Source organism: Taeniopygia guttata, chromosome 1, assembly GCF_048771995.1.
Source record: "Taeniopygia guttata chromosome 1, bTaeGut7.mat, whole genome shotgun sequence".
NCBI lineage: Eukaryota > Metazoa > Chordata > Aves > Passeriformes > Estrildidae > Taeniopygia > Taeniopygia guttata.
The window spans coordinates 114,933,074-114,952,809 of NC_133024.1; the positions used below are offsets into that span (position 1 = coordinate 114,933,074).

The 19,736-nt window shown below is 49.6% G+C and overlaps 1 protein-coding gene across 6 annotated transcripts in view; it reads left to right on the plus strand.

The window, feature by feature from the left end:
- Window positions 1-19,736, plus strand: part of ITSN1 (intersectin 1) — a 107,571-nt gene that overhangs the window by 233 nt on the left and 87,602 nt on the right. For 2 of the 6 annotated variants that reach the window (XM_030287331.4, XM_030287344.4), the window contains exon 1: window positions 124-304. The exons of 1 other annotated variant lie outside the window; for it this stretch is intronic. The gene's annotated coding sequence lies outside the window, so the exon portion shown is untranslated. Of the gene's footprint in view, window positions 1-122; window positions 305-3,675; window positions 3,795-19,736 lie in introns of those variants that run through there. 3 more of the 6 variants (XM_030287351.4, XM_030287366.4, XM_072936145.1) reach the window with 3 other exon arrangements.

A 19,736-nucleotide genomic window follows, 5' to 3' on the forward strand; every position in this document is an offset into this window, starting at 1 on the left:
GCAGGGGGCGGGCCGAGGCCGCGCGTCAGCGCAGGGGCTGTCAGAGCTCTGATTGGCTCTAGGGGGCGGGGCTCTCCCTCATTTCCAGTCTCTGATTGGTGATACGCCATGTCAATCACAGGAGGGGCCGCGTTCGCGCGTCAGTACGGCGGCCGCGAGGGGCTCCTCCCCGCTCCCCTCAGACGGGGCGAGGGCGGCGATGGTGCGTCCGGCGGCGGCGGCTGCGGGCGCCGCTCCGGCCGCTTCGGCCCCTCGGTGCCCTGGCCGCGGCCGGGGCTGCGAGTAGGGCCCGCACAGACATGAGGTACGGCCCGGCGGGACGGGGGGCAGCGGGGGGGCGAGCGGCGGGCGCTCAGCGGGCGCTCAGCCCAGGCCGGCGGGGGGGCAGCGCCGCCTCAGCCCCTCACGGTGCCCGGGCGGTGGCACGGCCGGGTCCTGCTGCTGGCCGCGGGCGGTGGGAGATGCTGCGCCCCTTGCCGGGCCGGCTGTCTGGCGGTGCCGCTGTGAGGGGAGCGAGTGGCGGCGATCCCGAGGATCCGAGGTAAATCACCCGGCCCCGCTGCCGCCCGGGGAGGAGCAGAGCCCTCCGCCGGGAATGCCATCCCCTAGGAACGCCGTCCCTCACGGCTCGGCCAAGGGCACCGGGGGAAACGGGGAATGTTATCGGGGTGTCAGGGAAGGATGCGGTTCTGTCCCCGTGTGTGCCCCTGCCTCGGGTGAGCAGGCAAGGTTGTGGGTGATATTCCCTCTGGGTGTCTTTTGTTCTGCTTCAGCTGCTGCTTTATTTGGGGTGAAATGTGGGGTTTGCTTGTAGAAAATAATATTTTCTGTGAATTACAGCCTCGTGAAGGGAAAACGCTTCCCTGCCTCATCAGAGGGTATTGTTTAGTAAATATAATTCCTGTTAGTGAAACAATCGGCATTCCAGGTGGGATAGTGTAGCCCTCGTTAAAGCAAGTCCTCCTCTACCTCTTCCCACTACCCAGTTCCAAAGTGCTTTTTGTTTGGAGCTTATATGGCAGTAGATATTTAAGGCAATAGCTGTGGATATTAACTGAATATATATTGGAGTCAAGGTCTGAATGGATGCATTTTCTTAAATCAAAAAGCCAAACAGTATTTGGGGTGTTGATAGCTCTGCAGAGTGTTCCTTCACGCCGTCTTTCCTTCTTGCTTTTACATTTTGTTGTAGTCACCTGTAACTTCCCTTGCTGGATATGCCCTGGTGATGTTCTCATGCAGGAGACTTCCTTAGGACCTGAGGAGCAGCTGGAGCTGAGCCAGGAGGGATTTAGGTTGGATTTTAGGGAGAGGTGCTGGCACTGCCCAGGGAATGGGCACGGCCCCGAGGCTGCCAGAGCTGCAGGAGCCTTTGGGCAGCACTGCCAGGGATGCACAGGGTGGGATTTTGGGGGTCTGGGCAGGGCAGGGCTGGCACTGGGGGATCCCTGTGGGTCCCTCCAGCTCAGGACATACCAAATTCTCCTCTCTCTGTTAAAATTTCCCCCCAGAGCCCTGTGTGAGGCGTGGGAGGAGGAGTCTTGCCTGCCTGCATGCCCGTGCCCAGCTGCAGCGGGGGGTGCCTGCCTGTGGGGGTGAGCAGGTGTCACAGGTAGAGAATCCAGCTGCGTTTCTGCTCCCTGGGAGCTCGGGGCTGTAAATGCCAGCAGGCTGAGACAGCCAGGCTGCTTGCCCAGCCCCGGGGTGCCCTGCCTGGCGTTGGCAGCCTGACAGGGGCCGTGTTTCGTGCAGACGAGCGTTTCTGAACAATTTCTGCAGTGTCTGAGGCACAGGCTTCCCCCGAGCTGAGTGGGCTGCACCCTGCACTTGCTGCTTCACAGACCACACTCCATTCTCTCAGCTCCTGTGGTCCCTCCCTGGTGTCCCACTGCCTTTCATTCCACATAAGATCCTCTGCAGAGTAGCTGTGTGTGCTTGATATTTTTCCATTATGTCCTGGTTCCTAGATCAAGTAAGAACTGGGGTCTCAGAGCCATGACCTGCAGTGCCTGTTGCCTCTCTCACTGCTGTGAGGCCTTTCCTTAATGCCTCTAATCCTGCAATTAGGATAGATTTGGATTCAGGAAGGAATGTGTATCTAGCAGGGAAATATTTCTGAATCGTGACGTTGGATAGCCTTTTATGGTGTGTCATTGTGCTGTAATCAGGGATTGTAATTTTAGCTTTTAGTAGCATAACACCATGGAAAAGAGGAATAGAAGAATAAAGAAAAAGAAGGAAAATACAGGCAGTGGGTTGAGGAACAGGGAGATCAGTGGGGTGGAAGTTTTCTGTAAGAAACCCTTCTCTGGCAGGGTGGGCAGGGCTGGGATGGAATTCCCAGAGCAGCTGGGGCTGCCCCTGGATCCCTGGCAGTGCCCAAGGCCAGGCTGGACACTGGGGCTGGAGCAGCCTGGCACAGTGGGAGGTGTCCCTGCCATGGCAGGGGTGGCACTGGGTGGGCTTTAAAGGTCCCTCCCAACCCAGACCAGTTGGGATTCTGTGATCAGGAGTTCCCAGCCACAGACATTTCCCTGTGCTGTGTGCAGTAGCAGAGCAGGATGAACCATCAGCAGGTTGGTTTGGGGTGCACCTCTCAGCTGGGGTGGCTCAGAGTTGATCTGCTTGGAACCCAAGAGATGTGAAGGGTGTTGGTTTCTTTTTACCATAAAATAACTCAGAGATTGCCTCAGCTGCTGCTGCGTGCTGGGAGCTTTGAGTGCTCGTTGCTCTTGTGTTGGACACAGCTGCTGAACTTGGGCTGCCCCCTCCACAGCAACTCGGTTTTGTTTTTACTTGCCAAGCATGAAATTGAGTGCTGGGGTGGACAATCAGAAATGGGCTCCAGGCTGAGATCTGGTGATGAATGACTTGTGCACAGGAAACCTCACTGAGAGGTGCTAAAACCTCAGTGGGATCTGTGGCACAAGGAGTTAGCCTCTTTTAAAAGTGCACTTTTTACTTGATTACACTGGTTATTTTTGGCTGGCATTGTCTCTGTAGGAATTTAAAGGATTTAGAACAGTATTGCCCTCATCCAACAAACATAAGCTGTGAGGTTTGGGACTGACGGAGGTGTCTGGTGCATCCACCTGTCTGGAATGAATCTCTCTGGAGCTCTGTGTGTGGCAGGGCTGGAGGTGGACAGGTTCCTGACAGAGAAACTCCAGCTTTAGCTGCAGGAAAGCACTAATTGCTGATAGTAATTAGAAACTAATCTCTCCTATGTGAGTAGGGATAGAACAAGTCTGACCCCTCCAGAGGATCAGCTTCTTGACAAGAATAGAAAATTTCTATTTAATAGAAATTAAATAATTTTGAGTGGGAAGGAGTGAAGAGAGGTATCCTTGGGCATTCTCAGGAAGAAAGGTTATTCTGTTTTTGCTGCAAAAGATGCATTTTTTACAGCATTCCCTTCATTGCAATCAGTGAAAACACAGAAAATTTGACTGACATAGTACATCCATGGTTTGGTTTTCTCTTATCAAACTTGCATGTGTTGGATATTATATTTTACTTTTTCATGTGTTGTTTTTAAGGTAATCAAATTAATTCATTTTAGTATCCAAATGGACATCTTTTCTCTGTGAACTCTGCTTTTCAATGAGTTGTGTGGTAAAATGTGAGTCTGGAATTGTGAAATAATCACTAATTTCCCTGCACTGTCCCTCATAGCTGTTTGTGCCCACAGTTGTGAGGGCTGACCTCTCCACCCTGTGAGTTTGTAAGAGCAAGGTTTTGTGGGATGGCAGTCCTGGAAAATCAACAGCCTGCTGGTATATTCCATACTACAGGTAAATATATTGCTACTAATAGTGTGGATCAGCAAATCCTTATGACACTATTAAAATAATTCCAGTGCAAACACGTTGTCACAAAAGTTCAGGTTTTCCTTTGTGTTTTGGCCCTTCAGATTTCCATGGGGGTTCTCTCCCTCAGTATCTTTGAAGGATCTAGCCCTGGGCATCGCTAATTAGCTGTAAATGACTGGGCAGGGGTTTAGCTTTGCAGTGCTCCACAGAAATGCACAGTTTGTAGGAAATAGTTATTAATACACAAATAATACAAAATACGCAGAACACCTGGATTTAAACCTGTGATTCCTGAAGGAAGGTTCCCGTGGAGCCACCTGGGATGGTTGGCAGCTCTCTGCAGGACTCAGAATGAACCTGCTCTGGAGCACATGGGTTTCTGTAGTTCCCAAATATTTACTGCATTTAAATATTCCTGTGAAATAATCCAAACTGCCAGAGGGCAGGGCTGGATGGGATTTTGGGTATTAGGAATTGTTCCCTGGCAGGGTGGGCAGGGCTGGGATGGAATTCCCAGATTCCCCTGGATCCCTGGCAGTGCCCAAAGCCAGGCTGGAGCAGCCTGGGACAGTGGGAGGTGTCCCTGGAGTGGCAGGGGTGGGATGGGATGGGCTTTGAGGTCCCTCCCAGCCCACCCTGTGTTAGAATCCCACCTGCAGGGAGTGGCAGTCCAGCTTTTCCAGCCTCCCTCTGGGATCCTGCAGATGCAGAGGGTGCCCATGGCAGAGCTGCTTTGGGGAAACAACAACTTTTAGTCTTTCCTGACAGCACCTCTGGGTCTCTCTGTTTGAGCCCTTCGAAGCAGTGTATGAGAGAAATGTTTAAATGATGTCTGGTTTTGTGTTTGCAAAAGAGCCCCCACCCATCTCGGGGGGAAGGAGAAGAGGCCTCTCTTGTTTGCAGCCTGATGCTCCTCCTGCCAAGCACACACGGACTTCTTGTTCCTTGCCCTCCCAGCTGAACTGTGGAGGGGAGATCCAACCTTGGCTGCTGGGCAGGGAATTCAGCTGTGGCTGTGCAGCCTGAACAGCCTCAGCTGCCCAGCTAGCCGAGCCTGGGGAAAGGCAGCTGCACATTCAGCTTCCAAAGGTCAGCGTGAGTTTGGGAGGGCTCTCTCCATGGCAATCTTTATACTGTGCTACAGTTTAACACCTCTGCTTGTGTGCTGGGAACTTGCTGCTTGTATCTTAAGTGTTCACAAGACTGATCTGGAAACTGAAGACACAATTGAGCCGATTTTGTGTTAATCACAAATTAAACACAGAACTATGGTAATCATGTCTTTATGGTGATAAAACCTTTTATTCTAACTTCAAATTACAATTTCAGATTCCCAAACACCAGGCTGTGGAACGGCCTGTGAACTGCAAGGTGCAATATTTAATAGTTTTTGAGTAAGTTTTGCACATGGCCTTCATGTTGTGTGGGGATTCCTGTGCTTTTGGTGAGGAGGTGCAGCCAGGAGCTCAGTTACCCAGTGCAAATTCTAATGACTTCATCAATCTTCAGGGCATTTTGGGGAAGTGCAGTTAATTCTTACAGAAAATCATAAGAGCTGACTGCTTGAGAGCTGTGTTTTGTAATAAAATGCCAGTAATCTGGTCATGTACCAAATGGGATGATGTAATCATTGAATTTCTTCAGCAAAAATCCTGACATTTTCCTTTGAGTCACATGTGAGCCCCAGCTGGATGAACTCAGCTCTCTGGAGCTCTCAGACAGACAGGCTCCTGTGTAGGGTTGGTGCTTGGCTGTTTTGCATGGACATTTGGTGTAATTCAATTTTTTAGAGGCAGTTCTCTGCCCTGCACCTTTGCTGCAGCTGCTGCCTGTGCTTGTGGTTGTTTTCCCTGCCTGCAGCCATCCCCATTCTTACCTGTTCTTCTTTTCTCCCTTTTGTCCTGCATCTGTATTTCTTCATTTTAATGGTCTCTTGAGTTTCAGCATTATCTGAAGGCTGGCAGGTGTTCTCTCCCTCTTACCTTTTGTATTTTTATGTTCATGGGTTTTCTTCTGTTGGGGATTGTAAGGGCCAATCCCAACCAGGAAAAGCTTTGTAACTGGAACTGGGTTGTAGAGAGATCTCAAATACTTTTAATTTTTTCTTCCTTGTTAGCACCTCTATTCTTCTGTGTGGGCTTGAATTGCAAACAACAGAATAAGCATCAAAGAGAAGAGGGCAGATTTTTTTGTTGGAATAAAGTAGTGTGGCATGAAGTTACTGTAGGTGTTCAGGGAAGTACTAAATTTAAAAGCAGACAAGACATGTAACAAGGTTTTCCCCTGTTCTTTTCCAACTGCTTCTTTTTAATTTTTTTTTAAGTTCTGGTTTGTAAAATTTCTATTCAGAGGAAGAGTTCAAAGCATATAAATGTTAAAATATGTTTTCACGTGAGGTGATCTATGCTTAAATTCATGTCAGGACATTGTGGATTTTTGAAGTGTCTGAGGACAAAGTTTGGAAACAGCCATTATCCAGCTTGGAAACTTCTGCATGTTCTGCTGTTCTGTTCTCAAACCACACTAATATAATGTGCTTTTTAAAGAACAGTCAGCAACCTGCTATTTAGCACAATGCATGGATTTTAAGAAATGTGACTGAAATCTAGTTTTTGTGGATATTTACTGCTGAGAAATGAGGTTGCTTCGAGGAAATGTTGTCAAATACTGCTGACATGGCCAGAGGAGGAAGGCAGATGCAGTTCTTTGTTTGGGTGGTGTAGCACTGGATGCTATGGGGGTGTTACTGCTCAGCTCCAGCTGGCTGTGCCCAGCAGTCTCTGGCTTCATTGGGATCAGGGGGTCTCTCTCAGGGCTGGGAATTCCTGTGGGCCCAGAGCCCTTCAGGTGGCTTTGGTGGGACCAAAGAGGACGTTGGGCTCCTGACAAGGAGGTCCTCAATTGACGTGGGACTGAACCAGATGGATCCTCCCGTTTGGTGCTTCCTGATCTCTGACCCCAACCTGCTGAGCTGACAGGAAGCTGAGGCCTTATCCACACTCAGAATGTGCTTCCTTATCACAGCTGTTATCAGAGTGTTCCAAATGGAGCTGAAGCTTGTGCAGCATTTTCACTTCACCAGCTCTGTGCTTTTTAGGTTGTTTAGTCATCGTTTTGCAGAGTCAGAAGTGAAGGATGACCCGTAAATCCCAGAGCTCTGCGTGGTGACTGGAAAGCTCTTGTGACACAGGAATAGGAAGTTCTCCAGCTGCAGTCTGGCAGGATTGTTTAGCATGGATTGTTTGGTGCTGCTCTTTCAACACAGCATCTAAATCTGAGGGCATTGCTTCGAACTCGTGCTGTCTGCAGATGATGCAAGCAGAACAATTTTGCTTTGTGAGGAGGGAAAAAGCTGCATCCTTTAGAGTCAAGTGCTCTCAACGTTATTCTGAGCTGCTGACAAATGCTATTGTATGGTTCAAAAAATCACTTTATCTGTATTAACTACTGGCGATATTTAACCCAAAGAGTTTCAGAACTTAAAACCAAACCCCTGAGTTTCTCTCCTGTCCCCCCAGCTCTCTGTGAATACGTGATGCTCATTCCTATTCTTCTCTCTGGTGAGCAGGGACAGCACCAGGGAGCAGCTGGAGCTGGGCCAGGAGGGATTTAGGGTGGATTTTAGGGAAAGGTTCTTCCCCAGAGGTGCTGGCACTGCCCAGGGAATGGGCACGGCCCCGAGGCTGCCAGAGCTGCAGGAGCTTTTGGAAAACACTGCCAGGGATGCCCAGGGTGGGATTGTTGGAGTGTCTGGCCAGGGCAGGGCTGGCACTGGAGGATTCCTGTGGGTCCCTACAGCTCAGAATATTCTGGGATTCTATGATTTTAGGAAATCTGGCAAAGTTTTCTGTTAATCACACTTTTAATTTGAATATACTCTTTGTACAGCCAAATTCTGAGCCTTTAAACATCACCATTTCCCAGAATCCCAAATCCCTGGGGCTGGCAAAGCCCTCCCAGCCCAGGGAGTCCCAGCTGGGCCCCATGCCCACCTTGTCCCCAGCCCAGAGCACTCAGTGCCACCTCCAGGGGACACCTGCAGGGATGGGCACTCCAAAGCTCCCTGGGCAGCTCTTTGCAATGCTGTTGTGTTTCTGTTGTGCTTCTGGGTCAAACTGCAGCCAAATTCTTAAGATTTTCACTGGAGAATTCAGAATTTCTCAGGTGAACTGGTGGGATCTGAGCTGGTTTCACTCTGCTCCCGCTTATCTCTCGTGACAGACTTTGGAGTCCTTGCTGAGAGGGGAGGAAAAGGAGGAGAAATGCAGGACTGAAAAGAGTAGGGGTCTAGGATTGCTTTTTCCTTGCTCGACTCCCACCTTGCTTGGAGGCAAGCTAAGAGAGGTGGACCTTGGAGGCAGGGCGGGAGTGCACGTGGTTGAATAATAAACTTTGTGCCCATTGTGTCTTTGAGTGTTTTAAGGACATGGTGGAAGAGGCGGGGAGGATCTTCTGATGGTGATAAAGTTGCTGCAATCAGGAATCACGGGAAGCATCTGAAATAATGTTGCTTTTTTTCCTGCTCTGTATTTCAGCCAGGAAAATGTTACTCTGTAGCTCCAAGGAAATCAGGCTGTCCTGCTGGAGTTGCTCAATTCCTAGAGTTTCTAGAATCTGTTATGGTAATGCCAAATTCCGGCTTTCCCTGGATAACCTTGGTGCAATCCTGGATTAAACCACCCAGAAATTTCTTAGGGAAAGCAAAGCACAGTCTAGCTGGGGCAGGGCAGCAGCTACATGTGTGCAGGGAATGTAATCATGCTGAATCTCTTTAATTGTTATGTTAAAATGAGACATTCTGCTTGGGAAGTTCAAACCAGCGACAGAAATTGAGTGCTCAAGTGCTCGTGCTTAAAACACCCCCTACAAAATCCTGCCAGCATTATGAATGAAAAATGCTGACTCAGTCCAGCTTTGTGCACTGAAATGAGACCCAGGGAACTTGAGCACTGAAATTCTGGTGACACTTCATTTCCTTTTGTGGGCAGGTTTATTGCGCTTTACTCTCCTTTCCCAGCTTCAGAAGGGAGAAAAAAAAAAGGAAAAGGGGAGAAATAAATAAATTCTTATTAAACAAAAGTTCTTGAATCTTCCCCAGAGACCCTTGTGTGCAGTTCCTCTCCATCTGAGGTAGCTTTTAGCTGGAGAGGTTTGGAAAGGCAGTAAATACAGGGGCACAAGGCTGCAAGTGGCCTGGGTACAGCAGGATGCAGCTTCCCAGGCTGGCTTTGCTCTGATGAACGAGTTCAAGGTGGCACCAGCAGTGTCTGGTTCTCTACCAGCCAAGGACAAGGGGCTGCCCTGGCTTTTCTGGCAGTGCCTGAATGGACTGGGAGGGACCTTAAATCCCCCCCAGTGCCACCCCTGCCATGGGGACACCTCCCACTGTCCCAGGCTGCTCCAGCCCCAGTGTCCAGCCTGGCCTTGGGCACTGCCAGGGATCCAGGGGCAGCCCCAGCTGCTCTGGGCACCCTGTGCCAGTTCTCTAGGACTTCTGTGAAGGAGCTCCCAGGAGGAGCCAGGCTCTGGAGCTGGGAAAACACCAGGTGAGCAGAACAATCCAAAGAGGGGAATGGAATCTGTCTCAGCTAAGGCACTTCTCAGTCCCTGGAGGGGCGTGGCGTGACAGGACAAAGGGGAATGGCTTTAAGAGGAAGGAGGGGAGGGTTGGGTGGGATCTTGGGAATTGGGAATTGCTCCCTGGCAGGGTGGGCAGGGCTGGGATGGAATTCCCAGAGCAGCTGGGGCTGCCCCTGGATCCCTGGCAGTGCCCAAGGCCAGGCTGGACAGTGGGGCTGGAGCAGCCTGGGACAGTGGATGAGCTTTAAGGTCCTTCTCAATCCAAAGCATCTGTGATTTTGAACATTTGCCTGTTGAGTTGTGTTGTTATCCCTGTATAGTGTTATGAAACCAGGTGAATGCATTCTGCCAATAATTCTGTCTTGGATTAGCTTGGCTTTGTCTCTCATTAAAGATTAAAAACTTTATTCTGTGAAGATTTAAATAGAAACAAAGCCTTGTTGTGATAGAAGGAAGGAGATTTGTAGACTTCTAAAGCAAGCATTCTGAGGATGTGCACTTGGGTTGATTTACATGAACCTAATATTAGCCTTGATTATCTTTATTTTTGCAAGTTACGTGGAGGTTTGCTTTTTTACATTTGAGCTAGGGGAAAGCACACACATGAATTCTCAGGGCATCTTGGTTTTGTTTTGCTGAGAAAAAAATTGCAACTGAGGTGCTTGTTGGCCAACAGGAGGGAGGCTGGGTCTTGTTATGGCTCTGCACATGAGGAAACCTAGAGCAGAAGTGGCTTCTACTAAATGTGGTGACAGCCAGATCACTGCATCGTTCTGGGAGCTCACAGGACCCAGGTTACAGACAGAGAATCCCCAAATCCTGGGGCTGGAAAAGCCCTCCCAGCCCAGGGAGTCCCAGCTGGGCCCCATGCCCACCTTGTCCCCAGCCCAGAGCACTCAGTGCCACCTCCAGGGGACACCTGCAGGGATGGGCACTCCAAAGCTCCCTGGGCAGCCCTTGCCAGGGCCTGAGCCCCCTTTCCATGGGGAAATTGCTGCTGCTGTCCCAGCTGAGCCTGCCCTGGCCCAGCCTGAGGCCGTTCCCTCTCCTCCTGTCCCTGTTCCCTGGAGCAGAGCCCGACCCCCCGGCTGTCCCCTCCTGGCAGGAGCTGTGCAGAGCCACAAGGTCCCCCTGAGCCTCCTTTTCTCCAGGCTCAGCCCCTTCCCAGCTCCCTCAGGAACTCTCCAGCCCCTTCCCAGCTCCATTCCCTGCCCTGGACATGATTCAGCCTCTCTTGCTGTGATTGATGTGCAGGTGCCACTGCAGAGCTGATGTGTTATGTGACTGCTTCACCTCCCCAGAAGATTCCCCGATGAACTCTTCCAAGGGACATGGAAATATTAGTAAACTTGGCCTGTTGGTGGGGAGAGTGTGACCAGTGTGGAAAAGTCTCATGGAAATGCTGCTCCCAAGGACAGAGGCTGCTGGAGTGATGTCCTGGCAGATTAACAAAAGGTGCATGCCTGGGTGTCTATCTGCTCCTGGTTATCAGATTTGTTTTAAACTGCCTGAGTTCTGTACAGAACTCAGATTTACACCGTGTTTTTGATCACAGCAGTGAACAGAGCTTTCTCCTCCCACTAGGAATAGGCTAAATTGGTTGGGAAAGTATTTGGCATTTGTATCCAATTTGTTCTGTTTGAAGAATATCTCCACAGCTGGTTGCTATAGAACCATTATATTCCTTCCAGATTCAATGGTTAGTGTTGGATACAGTGGGGAAGTTATTGGCAAGGTAACTGAAAAAATGTGTGAAGTTCTTTGTCCCTGGGGACGGTGCTGGCTTAGTGCCTCCTTGCAGGACTCCTTTATTCCTGGTTTTCAATGGCTGCCAGGAGCAGTGCTGGTGGATCTCTGACCCCTGGCACTGTGGATCTGGTTACTCATATTTTTGGCCAGGCTATTACATTTTAATGTTATGGCTCCTTTTTTTTTTTTTTTTTTTTTTTTTTCCTTAGATCTCTGTGTATCTGTTCAGTCTGTCCAGTCTAGGGAGAAGCATTTTAAAAATGAGGTTTGTGTGAGTTTGTTATGAATCTCAAACTGAACTTTGCATTGAAACCAAATTAAATCTCACTTGGAACTGTGAGATCCTGATTGGAACATCCGTGGTTCCCCCTCTGGTTCTTTTTCTGTGTGTGGGTTGGGTTTTTTTGTTTGTTTTAATAATGCTTAATTCACATGTGATTATGTTATTTCTGTGTGTTACTGGGGCTTGATACTCTGCAACTGCTGTTTTCCAAAGCAGATCAATTCTTCTGTCACACAGAGTGTTTTCCAGAGTTCCATTGAATTCTCATGTGCAGTCCCCTGGAATATCAAATCTAAAGGTTTTACCTATCTAATCAAAGCTTTTTTTAGTCTTTGGGGAAACCAGCCTGAAACACAGGATGTGGGCAGGGTGCTTCATGCCCTTCATCCTGTATCCCTGCAGGATTTGTTAGGAATGTTCTCTCCAGGGTTTGGGGGAAGCCACGTGTGGTGTTTGCCTGTTCAGGCAGGTGTGTTTGGATGTGTCTTAATATTCTGCATGTTTTATTTAGAAGTGGTCTAACAGCTTCCTGAACTGTCAGCAATGAAATGAATTTCAAAGAAAGGCTCACAGCAGACTCTCCAAGTTCTGAAGTAGGTGAGCAAAGCAAGCACTTAGACCTCTGGTAGCCTGATCTGGGCTGCTGGCCCAGGGTGCCCAGAGCAGCTGGGGCTGCCCCTGGATCCCTGGCAGTGCCCAAGGCCAGGCTGGACACTGGGGCTGGAGCAGCCTGGGGCAGTGGGAGGTGTCCCTGCCATGGCAGGGGTGGGGTGGGATGAACTTTAGGTCCCTCCCAGTGCAGTCCTGCTGTGATTCTGGGATTTCTGGCTTCAGCTCTGCTGTGCCTGTCTGTGTTTCAGGAACTTTTGCCTCCTTTTCCACGGTGGCTGTTGGGAGTCTCCCAGAGTTCCCTGACAGGTTCTGGTGCACGTTGTCCCGAGGTGTTGCATTTCCTCCTCAGCCTGCAGGATTTGCTCCGTTGCCCAATTTCTTTGTCACATTCCAACCTGATTGTCCCAGCTGGTACCTGCAGTTCCTGGAGGATTTTAACAGTGCTCTGACCCTGTTCTGCTGCTGGCAGCCAGGATTTGGGAGGCCCCTGCAAGCCCTCATTTGAGGTTCTTAAACAGGAGCCTTTCAGAAGGCTGAGGGAATGATCTCAGGACTGGAAGATGCTGATTTTTCTGCTGAGCCCAATTCAAAAATCTTTCTCCTTTGTTCATGTCCTGAAGGAACAAGAGGTGCTGCTTGGGTTTTTTTCCTCCTTTCTTCCTACTCCTTGAGCATTCCCAGCTGTCCAAGCAATGATTAAAAGGGCCATAGACAAACATATACCCCAATACTTGTGTTATTCCTTCATTTGTCCTCATTTCATTGAAATAATTAGTGAGATTCTTCAGGCCTGGAAGCCATGAGCTGTTGCTATATAGAGCTCCTGTAGCTTGAAAGTTGTCATGGATAATGTTTGCTGGAGAATTACAAATAAAAAGGGAAAAGAGCAGAAGTGTGTGAGTAAATGACCTCTTCAATGTAGAGCATGAGGGCATCTCTTCCTGGGGGCCTTAGCTGAGGATTATTTGCTGCTGCTGTTTCCTCCTTTAAACATATGAAGTGGCTTTTTTTTTTGGACTTTTTTTTTTCTTGTGTAATTTGGGGTTTCCTGCTTGAAAGTTGCACTAATCCAGCTGAACATTTGGAGGAGTGCTGAGTGCTTGGGTTCTCAAACTGTCAGCAGCAGCATTTAATCAGATGAGAACTGAGGTTTTATCTCTAAGGGTACTGAATTATTCATTTCTGTGAGAAAGCAAAGTGGATTTGATGTAATTAGTGCTCCCTGGGGCCTGGTCTGGCTGGTCACAGCTTGGAAACTGAACATATCACCTGGAAAATGCTGTGGATCATCCTTGGCACGTTCAGTGCCTCTGTTGGTTCTGCATTAGGAAAGTACAAAGTGCTGCACTTGGGTTGGGACAACCCCTGGGATCAATCCAGGCTGGGATGAGCAGATGGAGCAGTCCTGGGAGAGCTGGACCTGCCCCAGCCCAGAGCCCCCCGTGCCCTGGGCTGAGCCCCAGCTGGGGATCAGGAGAGGGATTGGGATTGGGATTGTGCCCCTGTGCCCCACAGGTGAGAGCCCTGAGACCTGCAGAGCTGCCCCAGCCCTGCCCCAGCCCAGGAGGAGCTGGAGCTGCTGCAGAGAGCCCAGAGGAGGCTCCAGGATGAGCAGAGGGATGGAGCAGCTCTGCTGGGAGGAAAGGCTGGCACAGCTGGGATTGTTCCCCTGCACAGGAGAAGCTTTGGGCTGAGCTCAGGGTGGCCTTGCAGGGCCTGGAGGAGCCCCAGGAAACCTGGAGAGAGACAATTTCCAGGGCATGGAGGGACAGGACACAGGGAATGGCTTCAAAGTGAAAAATTACAGGTTTAGATCAGATATTAGGAAAAATTTCCTCCCTGTGAGGGTGGGCAGGCCCTGGCACAGCCGGGGCTGTCCCTGGATCCTTGGCAGTGTCCCAGGCCAGGTTGTGGAGCAGCCTGGGACAGTGGAAGATGTCCCTGCCCATGGCATGGGGTGAGCTTTAAGGTTCTTTCCAAACCATTCTCTGGTTCTGTGTATTAATTTTCCAGGTGGTTGAGTGTTATTACCCTTTTCCTTCCCCAAAGGGGGAAGTTAATTTTGGGGCAAATTTCAGATTCCTTCCTCTGCAAGCAGCCAACTCTTCACCCCAGCAAGTTCATTTTGGGTTTTCTCTTCACTTCACTGTGGTACTTTTCAGGAGAATTGCCAACTTCACTGTTCATTTTGAGAAAGACTTGACTATGAAGGTTTGATTGTAAGTGCTTCAGTACAGGGTGGTTTTGAATAGTTGAAATATTGACAACTTAATTTTTCCTGTAAAATATCTTTAGGTTACACTTCTGCAGCCAAGTGACTGCCATGAACTCTTGCTTGCTGTTTCAGAAGGTAATGATTGATGAAGTTGTGGATTCATCATTAGAATGCCAGTTTTCATTTTGAGCTCTCAACTCAGAAGGTAAATAACCAGGAATGTATTTTTAGCACGCAGAGTTTATTTTGGAGATGTTGGCAGTTGCCAGCTCGTGGAGAATGCTGTGCTGTGCTGGAGCCAGGAGCTGAGCAGTTCCTGCTGACTGCAGTGCCAGCTGGGAGAGCCTCTGCTCCTCACACTGTCCCCAACCCAGCTGGGGCCTGGGTTTGTGCTGCAGCAAGTGGCCCTCCAGCCATCTCCTGCTGGAGTCACAAGACTGCTGCCAAGGCAAATTGCCCCTATTTTTAACAAGCCAGATGGAGAAATAAAGGAATCCTGAGCCACAGTCAGGAGTGACAGCAGCTTCTGAAATCACCTGGATGGATTGGATTGTTGAGTTTAATCCACTGCTGCAAGTGTGAGCTATAAATTGTGCCACTTGTTCCTCCTGTGCTGTAAGTTGTACAAACCTTTCATCTCTGCTCCCTGTGAGCAGGGACAGGACCTGAGGGAACACCTCGAGCTGTCTCAGGGAGGTCTGGGCTCCAGATCAGGAAAAGTTCTTTCAAAGCTGCTGTCAAGGCAAGTCAGACCCTAAAGGAAACTTCTGTCTTCAGATCCTTGTTCTGTGGTGGGTGTAGCACCATCTTCTGAGCAGGTTTCATCTCTGCCCAAAGGTGAGAACCTTGGAAAGCTGAGTCTTTGGGAGGTTTGACTGGAGTGCTGTAAGGGCTGTGGGAGTTGGAGGGAGGAAAGGGATGAGTTGTGTTTATACTATGGAGCTGCTGTATCCTGCCCTTCCTGCTCTTCATCATTCCTTGGCTCTCCTCTCCCTGACCTCTCTTTACTCTGTTTCATCTCCTCACTTACCTTTTTTCTCTCCCTGCCTTTGCTGAGGGAACATCCTGGTTTGGATCAACCCCAGTGTGCCCAGCAGGAGCAGAGCAGGGATTGTCCCTCTGTGATGGCTCTGAGAGGCCCCTCGAAGGCTGTGCCCAGTTCTGGTCCTGCAGGAGAGACCTGGAGGGGCTGGAGCGTGTCCAGGGCAGGGAACGGAGCTGGGAAGGGGCTGGAGAATTCCTGAGGGAGCTGGGAAGGGGTTGGAGAGTTCCTGAGGGAGCTGGGCAGGGGCTGAGCCTGGAGAAAAGGAGGCTCAGGGGGGACCTTGTGGCTCTGCACAGCTCCTGCCAGGAGGGGACAGCCGGGGGGTCGGGCTCTGCTCCAGGGAACAGGGACAGGAGGAGAGGGAACGGCCTCAGGCTGGGCCAGGGCAGGCTCAGCTGGGACAGCAGCAGCAATTTCCCCATGGAAAGGGGGCTCAGGCCCTGGCAGGGGCTGCCCAGGGAGCTTTGGAGTGCCCATCCCTGCAGGTGTCCCCTGGAGGTGGCACTGAGTGCTCTGGGCTGGGGACAAGGTGGGCATGGGGCCAGCTGGGACTCCCTGGGCTGGGAGGGCTTTTCCAGCCCCAGGATTTGGGATTTTCTCTTGGGGATGCAGAGTTCAGGGTGGCTCTGTAGGAACCAGCCTGCTGCCAGCACACAGCGTTACTGGGTAAGGATCCTGCTGTGACATCCCCGGAGAACAATTTGTGGGTGTACTTGGGCACTGATTATCAGTCAGCATGTTAAAAACTTGCAAATGTGAGGGTTTTAAGGAGGAGGTTTGTTTTCACAGCTGCCTTGGTTTTCTTCTTGAATCAAACTTGAAAGGTTTTTAGATCTATTATGTTGGGAAATCAGCATCATGTTACAGTTTTGCAGTTGGATTTTTTTTCCTAGTGCGAGGCTGCCCCACAACCTTGTAGCAAATTTTCCTGATTACAGGGAACTGCAAGCCAGTCTACTTTTGAAGTACCCACAGGGGAGAAATTTGTGAGCTACAGTAAACAAACCTCCCCATGCCACAGATTTGTGACTTACAGTAAATAAACCATTAGCACTAACAACAGCCTTAATGTTCTTATCCTCTTGCAGGAAAGGAATTTTTATCCTGGAAAGGCGTATTAAAGCGTTTCAGGACAGGAAAATTACTCTTTGCAGTGTTATTAACTGTCCAGACTTCCTGAGTCATTTAGAGCAGGAGCATAACAAAATTTTCTAGAGCCAGCATGGAAAATGCCTGTGCACACGGCGCTTCTCCCCCAGCCTGCATCCTTCAGAGCAGCTCCAGGTACTTACACAGTGAGGATGAGCATCTCTTCCTTAACTGTTTGATACATGGGTTTTTTTAAAAAAAGACCCTGTCTTCCATATCTAGATTTTTCCTTGGAATTCTTGGCTTTGTATGCATATCCTTGTTCTCTCCTGCATGGCCTGAAATGATTCCCAGCCCTTGGCAGAAATGCAGAGTAGCTGGAACTTGGGGTCACTTGGAGAGATCCTCAGTGGCTCAGTGCTGCTGCTGTGGGGCAGAGCTAGAGCTGAAATCTGGCTGTTCTCCCAGTAAACTCTTGCCTTGACCTGTGGCTTTGTGTTGAGACAAACCTGAACCTCACTCTCTGTTTGCTTTGGGGAAATCTTGTTCCCTAAATCCTCACCCCTCAAGTCCAGTGAAATACATGGAAAGTTTTCTCTTGTTTTGTGTCTGTTTTGCTCATTTCTTTGCTGTGTCTGAACTTGGCATTACCACTGGTAATGCATCCAGCAGGATTATTCCTGGCCTTGTATCTCAGCATTAGAAGGGAGCAGGGTTGGATGGGATACTGCCCTGGCAGGATGGGGCTGCCCTGGATCCCTGGCAGTGCCCAAGGCCAGGCTGGACACTGGGGCTGGAACAGCCTGGGACAGTGGGAGGTGTCCCTGCCCAGGTGCAGTGGGATGAGCTTTAGGTCCCTCCCATCCCAGTACATTCAGTGATTCCTTTACCCTGGCTGGGCATTGAAATTTTTCTGGTTGTTGCTGAGATGCAGGAGCCTGGTTTATGTGGAACTGCTGGGAAAGCACAGTTGTCACCTGGAAAGTAAGTTTGGCACATGCCTTTACACAACTTTTTTGTGCCATTCAAATGTACTTGCAGTCAATTAATAATTTATTTAATATAGAAAGAGGATTTTTAATTTGGTTTGTGCCTTTTACAATGTATGTGTCTATGTTCTATATGTATTTACAGTTTGTGTTTTATCTTGCAGATTGTCTTTTCCCTTATCCCATTGCATGTATCACTTGCCTGGTTTTGTGGTCACATCTGGGATGGTTTTGCTCTTGTGTGAAAACTGCTTCTAAGCATTTTGAAGGGAATTGATCTCATGGAATTGATCTCATGGAACCAGGAAACCCATGCTTTGGGATATTCCCTGTCTCATGCAGTGAAGCCCTTTTTGCTTCATTTCTTTAGAGAGTGCTTAAGGGTATTTTAAATAGGAGACAGGAGCAGTGGAACTTTACCATGGTTAATTCCCTGTTTAGGCTTTATGCAGCCTATGCATTGACAATGTGAGAGAGTCCCTGACCCTCCCTATGAGCTGGTGCCTGCTCAGCCCCCTTTGCAGTGCAAGGAAATCCCTTGATTTTACAAATGCCCAAGGGCCTGTCCTGTCCCTGGGAGAAACAGCTCATGAGTTTCTCTGTTTCTCCAACGTTTGCATTTCTTCCCTATAAAGCTGCTGTTTGTTGTCTGCTGGACACTTTCGCTTCTTGGCCACGTGTGATCAACCAGTGTTGGAGCAGCAGGGCTAGGTGTGACCAGAAGGAGGGTGAATGACAGAAAGCCTGGTCTAAATGCCACAATTAAAGTCTGTCTGTGTATCTGAAGGGCTTCTCATGTCCTGCAGGAGCTGAGAAAACAGAGCTTGGAAGAAATTCAGAGCCCCATGTCCTTGGGTGGGAGAGAGGAGCTGCCTCAGGCAGTGGTGATGTGGGCTGACACAGCTGCTGAGATGCTGATAAGACCTGGTAGATGCTGAATAATTCTCCTATTAAATGACTGGTTAGAAAATCTGCTTCCCAGATCTGCACCAGCAGAGCCCTGCACTTATGTAACTGGGAGAGTTCAGGAGAGCAGCTGCTTGCAGGGGACAGAGTGACCTCCCTGAGTCCTTCAGAGGACAGAACCTTTGCTTTAATCACCAGCTGGAGCCTCTCCCTGCCCTGCCAGACCTTTTATCTGCTGGATGTGCCTCTGAGCAGGGGAGAGGGAATGGACTGCACATCCTGAACTCCCTGACTCAGCACTTGTGCTGACTCTGGCCTTTTTCTTCCTTCCTACCCTTCCTCCAGCAGAGCTGTTACTTAGTGGCAGAGATGGGGAAGGTGAAGTGAAACAACTCAAGAATAGCTGAATTCATTTTTTTTTTCATTGTCCCCATTTCAAAGGATCAGCTCTAAAGTTGAGACAAGTGCGTGGATTTTCACAGCATAGCTATGTGGGATTAGGTCAGGCCTACAAGTGATTAAATCTCAGGCTGGAAGGCACCACTGCTGTCCAAGCCAGACTTAACAGCTCTGAACTATTGCTTTGGCTGCCCTAATTCTTGTAAAAACATCCAGCTGGATTGAAACACGGGAGTTCCTGCAGAGCTGTGTCATGGGCATCTGTAGGAAAGGGAGGGAAGAAGTTTATGAGCCACTTCCCAGAATATTTCCATGATCTTCTTGAATTGGATGTGCTGCAGCAGTGCTCTGCTACAGGAGGTGGCCTGAGGTAGGTGGAATAAGTGTGAGAGTGGATGCATGAATAAGGAAAAGGATAATCTGCAAAACCCCATGTAATTCTTTATTCTCTCACCCAGTTGGGGTGGTTCTTGCAGCAAGGAGAAAGGTGAGGACTGGAGAGATCAGAAATGTGGCAAGGGGCAAATGCCCACAGAAATGATCCAGGCTGCACTGCGCTTTCAGAGCAACTGTGCTCTGCCTTCTGAAAGCTGGAGTTAAAGAGTTAAGGGTGGCCAGGTTAAAGGTGTGATGTGACTGTCAGACTCCTCTTAGAATAATGCACTCCCATAAAATTAGGATAAAACTGGCACTGAGGGGTTACAGAGCACTCAGACTCAGCCAAGGCTGGACTCCAGGCATTGGCCACTCTTCTCTTTTGTTCCAAGAGTCTCCTGAGTGCCACTGCTTAGGGATCCTAGAGCCATGGACACAGCTGGATGGACAGCTTGGAAATAAAGCAGAACTGTCTTCAGTTTATGGGATGGAAATATCAGAACCCATCTGCTTTACTTGCTTCTCTTGGTATTCATGTAGTCACCTGATGGGTGAGGTTGGGAGGGACCACAGTGGCCACTTGGTGCCACCTCCCTGCTCCAGCAGGGCCATCCCAGAGCACAGGGCACAGGGCTGTGTCCAGGTGGCTCTGGAATATCCCAGGGAGGAGACTCAGCCCCTC